We start from the raw sequence: 8,054 nt of genomic DNA, 5'->3' as shown, positions 1-8,054 counted from the left end.
AAAGTCAGGATTTGACCTTTTTTTACCAGTTTTAAAAACTAGAGCTCAGCCTAGAGGCGATATTGAAGATATGTTCATCCCCCCTTCATTGGATAGTGATTTTTAACTAGTTTTGATGTATTTGCATAATCACCCATTGAATTTTAACCTTTAATCTATGAATTTCATGGTAGAAATTAGGGATTTGGGTAGAATTTATTAATTTTGCAAAATTGAGATTTGGACCTCAAATTGAGGTTGAAATTCGAAATAAATCGCATAACTAGGCTCGGGGGTTAATGGATAATCGAGTTTTGGTCCGAATCTCGGGTTTTGATTAAGCGAGCTCGGGGTAGACTTTTGTTGACTTTTTCCAAATTTATTAAAGATTGAATCTTTTTCACTCGTGGGTAGTTTCTAAAGCTTATTTTGAATTATTTGAACCATATTTTGCTAGATTTGACTTGTTTCGAGGTTAATTCAAAAGGAAAGTCTGTGGTTGAGTGTTGATTTGATTGCGGAAAGAGGTGATTGTTGTGCCTAACTTTGACCTGAGAGAATTAGGACTTGTTGATCTACTTGTTATGTGAATTATGTGGGGGAAAAGGCCTATATGGGAGATGACGAGGGTATATGCGCTGTCATGGGGTTAAAGCATGAGGGATTGCGCTATTTACTTCCATGTTTTCTTTTATTCTATGTTATCTCTTGCTACATGCTTTAGTTGCTACATGTTCTTACTTGTTATCCATGTCTTACCGGTTATTGTTGTATAATTGCTACTTGTCTCGATTTGTACATTTCTTACCCAAATATTGCTTACCTACTACATGCTTCTAATTTTATACGGTGTATATTTTTTGTTGTCCCATGTTCTACTTGCTTTTACGTTCTTAGATTACTTGAAGTACTTTATTATGTTACTTCGTTTATGTGAGTCATCTAGCTATTTTGATATTATTGTTTTGCCAAGGGTTGGGATTTTGAAGTATTGGCTATTCTCTGTTTGTTTTGGTAGTTTCTTATTGTTCTGCATGTTTCATTTCTCTTTGTATTGATATTACGAAAATATTAGTGGAGTTGCTTATGTTGATAAATCAATATTGGGGGATCAGGTTGCGCGCTGCAACGATATTGAAATGAATTCATATTGGGGGATCGGGTTGCACGTCGCAACGGAACAGGAAATGATATTATATGAAGAGATAAAGAAGGAATATGACATGAATAGATGATGATATGGTATGATAATTTATATCGGATCATGGTATCGTGTTAATTGTTGGGAAAGGGTTGTACGCCTCAACGAATTTGATGTGTTGTAGTTGTTTGTGGCTGTATTCTCGGTATTGTGATATGAGATTTGAGATTATGTTATTCTGGGGTCCTCTGGTAGTTGACCTATGGGTCCGGTTATATGAGTTTACTACTTTAATTCTATTTATGTATTCTGTTATTATTATTCGTATAGTTTTATTGTGAGTGTCTTGTCATAGCCTCGTCACTACTTCGTCGAGGTTAGGCTCGGCTTATGAGTACATGGGGTCGGTTGTACTCATACTACACTTCTGCACTTCTTGTACAGATACTGGTATTGGTCCTAGGGGTGCTCAGTAACTTTCTGCTTGGATCCAGTCGTAGTCTGAGACTTGAGGTATAGTTGCACGACATCCGCAACCCTGAAGTCCCCTTCTCTTCCTATCCTTACTGTGTACCTTATTTCAAACAACTGTATTTTGTTCAAACTTTATTTGTAGTATTCCAGATGCTCATATATTCGTGACTCCAGATTTCTAGGATATGTTTATACTACGCTATATGGTATTTATCATGTTTATTTCAGACTATCACAATTTCTTATTATTAATGTTCTAATTTAAATTGTTAAAACTGGTTAAGTAATTAGCTAATGTTAGCTTGCCTAGCAAGTGAAATGTTAGGGTCCATCACGTCCTGAGTTTGGGATTCCGAGTCGTGATAAGTTGGTATCAGAGCAATAGATTGCCTAGGTCTCACGAGTCATGAGCAAGCTTAGTAGAGTCTGGAGGATCGGTACGGAGACGTCCATACTTATCTTCTAGAGGCTACATAGCTTTAGGAAAGTTTCACTTCTATCTTTCTCTTGTTGATACCCAATTTTGCCCTCATATTTTATAAAGTGTTCCATATACTTTCAAATATCATTTGGCACTATTACCCAGTTTAGAGGGGTTATAAAAATATTTTCTACAATTTTAAAGCTTTTAAATTGATTTCTTGCATTTTTAATTATTCAATATTTACTAATTATTCTCCGAATTATTTTGAGCAATTTAAATTAGTTATTTTATACCCACAAGCATATTTATAATATTTTAATTTATTTTATATGATTATATTTGCATTTTTATTCTTATATACAATATTTGCAATAATAGCCTATACTTTACAATTAATTACATTTATTATTTTATTTAGGGTCAAAATAACATCTTTATACTATTAAAACCTTCAGCTACTATTTTCTAAAATATTTAGTTGCATAAATAATATTTTTATATTTATATAGCTATTTTATTAATTTATTTTTCTTTAATTCCACTTGTTTTAAAAACCAACCCAATGTCGAACCAAATTTCAGACCAAAATCATGCCCAAACTCTTAGCCCAACTCCCCTAGCCCAAACCAAACGACCACTTTAACTTAACCCGGTCGCGATCCATTAATAACCTGCCCTGCCTCCTTATATCCCCTCACCCACACCCTAAACTCATTCTTACCCGTCCGCCGCCCCCAGATCCTCTCGAACCTGCCCTTATTCTCTGAAGAACCTTAGCCGCCTCCCCCCTCAATTCCTCTCCTAATCCCGTTGATAATTGGATTCCTTTGTTATTTACTTACCATCTTTGTTCATTTAGATTAGTTATGGTAACTTTCGTTGCCATTTCACTTATGGCAAGGCCGATTCTCCTAGATACAGTCTTGACTCTGTGGATTTGGGTATGATTGTGGCTCTATATGCTCAGAAATAGGAAATATCCTCTTGATTATGGCATATTTCCGTCGATCCCTCCGTGATTAAGGCTTGTGGACGATTTGCCCTAAATTCGATTTTAACTAGGGTTTGCCCGATTCTGCTCCTAATCTGGATTCTAAATTGATTTTGCATGCTACTCTTTTCTTTATTATGCTTGATTAATTATTTTTCCTTGTTTGTTCATTTATGTTTTACTACTATATAAACTCCTCTCCAATTCCCCTAACACTCATTCTGCTATTCTGAAACTTGAGACCTTGGCCGGCTGAAAGCCAAGGCCACCAGAATTCGATTGTTAACCTTTCTCAATGCGAGCATTGCCTAGGGTTCACTTGAAACCCTTGGGAACTTTGACGCAATGAGATTTTGGGAGTCCTGATGTTCTCTCTTTACTACTGCTAATTGAGCTGCTATTAGAACTTATTTTTCTCATTTACTTGCTCGTTAATTTCTAACTGGTGAGTACCCTTGACTCTTGCAATTCCATTCTCTTTTTATTTGTGTTCATGCTCTGTAGACCAACGTTACTTGAACTTCTGTGAGCCAATATGATTTATATGCTGTGTTACTCTTGTTTTCAATCTTGTTCGCCCTAATGTTATTCTGTAGTTTTAATACCTCAACTCTGTTTAAGTCCTAATCTTAGAATCATGAGTAGTTAATTAAGTTGATTCCTTCTCTCCCTATGTTTTCTTGGTTCGAATGATTATATTGAACCTGAATCATGTCTGGTGTGAGTGTATCTTCATACCTTGCTTTGGATTCTTGTGTTAAAACTTCCTAGGAATTAATGCTTTCCCAGAAATTGTTCGAATGTACTCTTCCTTCTTCTTTCTATGTCATTCATGCACAATTTGCTATTTGCTAACTTTCTTTAAAAGATTATGTCTTTGTGGATTCTGAACTTTTCAAACAAGTATGTTTCTCTGGTACTGGTGAACCCCCAACATTGTACTGTAATTGCATGCTTTACTACGATCTTGTTGCCACAATATTGTTCTACTGGTGCATGCCTGCAAGTGCTAGGTTTACTCGAGTTTAATGCCTAGAGTAATCTTTGGTATAATTGAACTTGTTGTATATGATCAACTTGCATTCTCAGAATTAGGTACTTGCTTGCTAATTAAATGTTGTGCTGAGTTTGAGATATTGTTGGCCTTGAATTTTCTTAATAAGCTTTTCTTATTAACACTTCTGCTTGCCATGAACTGACCTACAATTCTTAGTTATGTATTACCTTGCATTCTTATGTTGAGGTCTTCTTGTGAAGACTACTATTAGTATCTGCCCCAAGGGTGCCTCTCGAGCATGTCATTTCTACTTGTTAACCTTCTTAGAATTAATTCATGACCCTACCTGCTTTGAACTCTTATGCTTAGTTCCTTTGCTTTATGGATTCTTGTTTGCCAGATTCCTACAATTAAATCATGTGTATCCTAAGAAGTCCGTTACTTTGAATTTGTTTGCTAATCTGAAAGCCCCTGTATGTGCCCATTCTATGTATTCTGCATATCCTCTACATCTTGTATGTCTTTATGTGAAGTTCAAGTGTGTGTCAAGTCCTTGGGATGTTTAGAATTCTTTCTCCTCCTAGTTGTAGTATTTTCGGCCAAATGTGCATATGCTCCTCCTTAGAATTTGAGTTATCCTACATGATTTTGGTTTGCATGAGTTGCCATTCGTGTCTTCATTGGTTGTAATTGTTAATGGATGGGCAAGAGAATTGTTTTGTTGTTGGGCCTGGCTGCTAAATCTGATTCTTGGTACTATGGTTTTGAGCACACTGTCCGCGCCTAGAATACGGGCATGTCCGAGATTTCAAGCTGAGTCAAGCCGCCATAAGGGCAACCTCCCAAGCCGTCCGGGCCTATATTTATTTCATTTGGTATGTAATAACTTGTAAAACGAATAATGGGGGAGTTAATGAAAGTGGGGGGCTGGGATACTTTAATTCTCGCATGAAAGGGTAGAAAACATGCCTATAGGATATAAATGCTTCATTTGCTACTTGCTCAACATGCTCTATTTCTATGTGTTGTTAGATAGCATGCCTAAAGGATTCTGCTTGAGTAATTGAGACTGCTTGCATTGATATCTATCTGAATTGTATGGATCACCTAGAAATCATGGCTATAGGATCAATGCAACAACTTGCGCTCTTTAAACAACTTCATGCCTAAAATCGCCTAAATCTGACTATCTAAGGAATCATGCCTAATTAAGATTGCTGCTACTGCTATCATTATCATACTGCTGCGTAGATGATATGCCTATAGGAATAACATGAAACCAGTATATGTTCTCAATTACTTTATTGCCCGAACGTTATTATCTAGATACCATGCCTAAAGGATTTAACTATTCATTTAGAAATCATGTCTATAGGATCAAAGACAAATAACTATGCATTTTCAATGATCCCTTAGTCTAGTCATAATTCACCTAGAGATCATGCCTATAGGGTTCTAATAAACCATTTCTTAAATCAGCAGTTCGTAGGATCTTATATCAATTTTTGGGTCGTTCAATCACATAGAAATCATGACCTATAGGGTTTGAACAATTTTTAAGTATCTCGACTCCAAATCTTCATACCTACAACCGTTCACTGCATAACCTAGAACACTATTAGCATAAGCCTATAATTGTTTGCATGTATTTATGTCTATGTGAGGAGGCCAATTTGAGCCCTCAATTGTTAATTATGTGCAATCCTACTTGTTTTGATTGTGCGCCTAGTTTTATCATTTTTTGAGCATCCTATGTAAAGTCTAGAACCATCAAAGTAGTAGGTACAAAGCCTCCTGGACCACATGCATGGGATAGGTAATACAAGCATAAGGACGCGGTTTAGACTTGAACTAGAATGCATTAGGTAAACAACTTTAAGATAGTAATTGGGTAGCAGGAGATGATAGTTTGTGCCCGCTGAAAAATATGAGTAGCCCTTACCTTAAACGGACTTGTGAAGTATTACTTATGTTGTACGGGGTGATCCTTTAGGCTAAAAAACTTACGACCCCCCCTTATATATGGTTATTACTTGTGCCCTTATTTATTTAAACTTAGATTAAACTAGGTTATACCATGTAATCCTCAAAAGATTGTACCAAGCACTTATTGATGTATAATCCACTTTTTCCATATGTGCAATCTCTTTTAATGCTTGATTCACATTATAATTAGATATTTAGACTCCCCATCTTTCTTTAACTTGTATGATCATATAGGATAATTATAATTCAATAATCCTACATAGTTTAAAAATTCATCCGAGAATCACAATTGTGGACCCTGAAGAATGCCTAACCCCTTCTCTTTAAGGTAATTTGAGCCCTTACCCGATCTTTGGTGACGTAGACTAGTTAAACAAAGTTATTTGTAAATAGGTGCCCTAATGCACCTTAAAATCGTTAGGTGGTGACCCTTCTCTTTTAATACCCATCTAAAAGAGTTATCACATGTTGAAACTCGTTTTCGCAAGAAAAAGGAGTGCGACAACATGGCGACTCTGTTGGGGATATATTTAAGCTCTTACCTTAATGAAGTTTTTGCTTGTGTGGATTGATGGATTATTTGAATTCCTTCATGTACATCCCCCTCCCTATTTCCTTTATTTTCTTAAAATTGCTATATCATGTATCTCCTATCCATATCTCCCTTATTTGCTTTATTTAATTACGTTCTCGAACTTTTCGTAAGCTATGCTAACTTCTCTCCTTTGTCTTCCTTTTTTTTCTTCCCTTCTTTCTTTTGTTTATTGCATTATTTACTATTCTTACGTTCTTTCATCATGCAAAATATCTAGCAACGTGTTATTATTTTTCGCATAAAGCATGCTTTCAACATTATACTCCACTCGTGTTTATTATCAATATAGCGTCGCTTGATGAGTGTCTGTGCTTTTCTTAAAATAACCTTTTAAATTGGAAAGGCTTATTAGTGATAGACTAGTCGATCAACGGTACAGTCGACGGTCCCGTGCCTTTCCTTCTCAAGTCGTCCACTTGAGAGTATCAGTCTAGACCCTTCTTAAAAACCCCGCTCTGATTTAAATGTGCATGCTTCATGTTAAAACCTAGTATGGATTAAAACGTCATTGATGCATTAATCCGCTTAGCCAAGACTTGCCCAAAGTCCAAAGGGATTTCCACAATCCCAAATGACACCATCATTTTATGTGCATTACTTCGAGAAAGCGTGCCAACACATTGACCGTTATTGCGTAAATAGTCAAATATGGAAGGGGAAATGGTTAACTTTTATTTGTTTGCAGAAAATGAAGCACGAAATTCCTAGGTTTGGCATGGTCCAGAATATCCCACCTCTGATGATCGACTGGTGGAATGACCTTGCACCATGTGACAGAAACCACGTGAGAAGGGTGTTGGGTAACTTGCTGTCTTTGCTGAACATTCGACCAAACAGAGAATTAATTGAGGCAGCCACTATGTTCTAGGATGAAAAGAGAGTTGTTTTTCGATTTGGTAATATAGAAATGACCCCTCTTCTAGAAGAGATATGGGTTTTCGCCAAATTGCCATGGGATAGTAAAGGTCTGTTGGTGCCAGAAAATCACACTCCATGCGGTTTTCTTAAAATTCTAGGGTTCAAGAAGAACGGCGAGTTGGTTTGCTTGAAGAAATCCTACATCCCTTTCGAGTTTCTCTATGAGCGGATGTGCACAACAAGTCATACCATTTACATCACGAGGAGTCAGCTATTAACTCTTTGGGCTGGGTCCACCGCCGAGTTTATGTCTTCATAGTCTGCTTCTTGGGTTTGCTAATTTTTCCAATGCAAGGAGGGAAAATTCACATTCGCTTGGCAATGGTCGCCATGACCGTGATGGAAGGTATCGAAGGGTAGAAATACACCATCATCCCTATGATACTAGCTGAGATGTACCGAGCCTTAGATTGGTACAAGCATGGATTTGGACATTTCGAGGGTTGCAATCTTCTACTATAGGTTTGGCTGCTAGAGCATTTTCAGAGGGAAAATTACCGTCAGGAGCTCTTGCGTAGACCACTGAATGATGACATCGCCAGTTATCAT

The sequence above is a fragment of the Nicotiana tabacum genome, chromosome 19, assembly GCF_000715075.1.
Source record: "Nicotiana tabacum cultivar K326 chromosome 19, ASM71507v2, whole genome shotgun sequence".
Classification (NCBI taxonomy): domain Eukaryota; kingdom Viridiplantae; phylum Streptophyta; class Magnoliopsida; order Solanales; family Solanaceae; genus Nicotiana; species Nicotiana tabacum.
The sequence above is the reverse complement of the archived record's forward strand: the minus strand, read 5'-3'. Positions refer to the sequence as shown.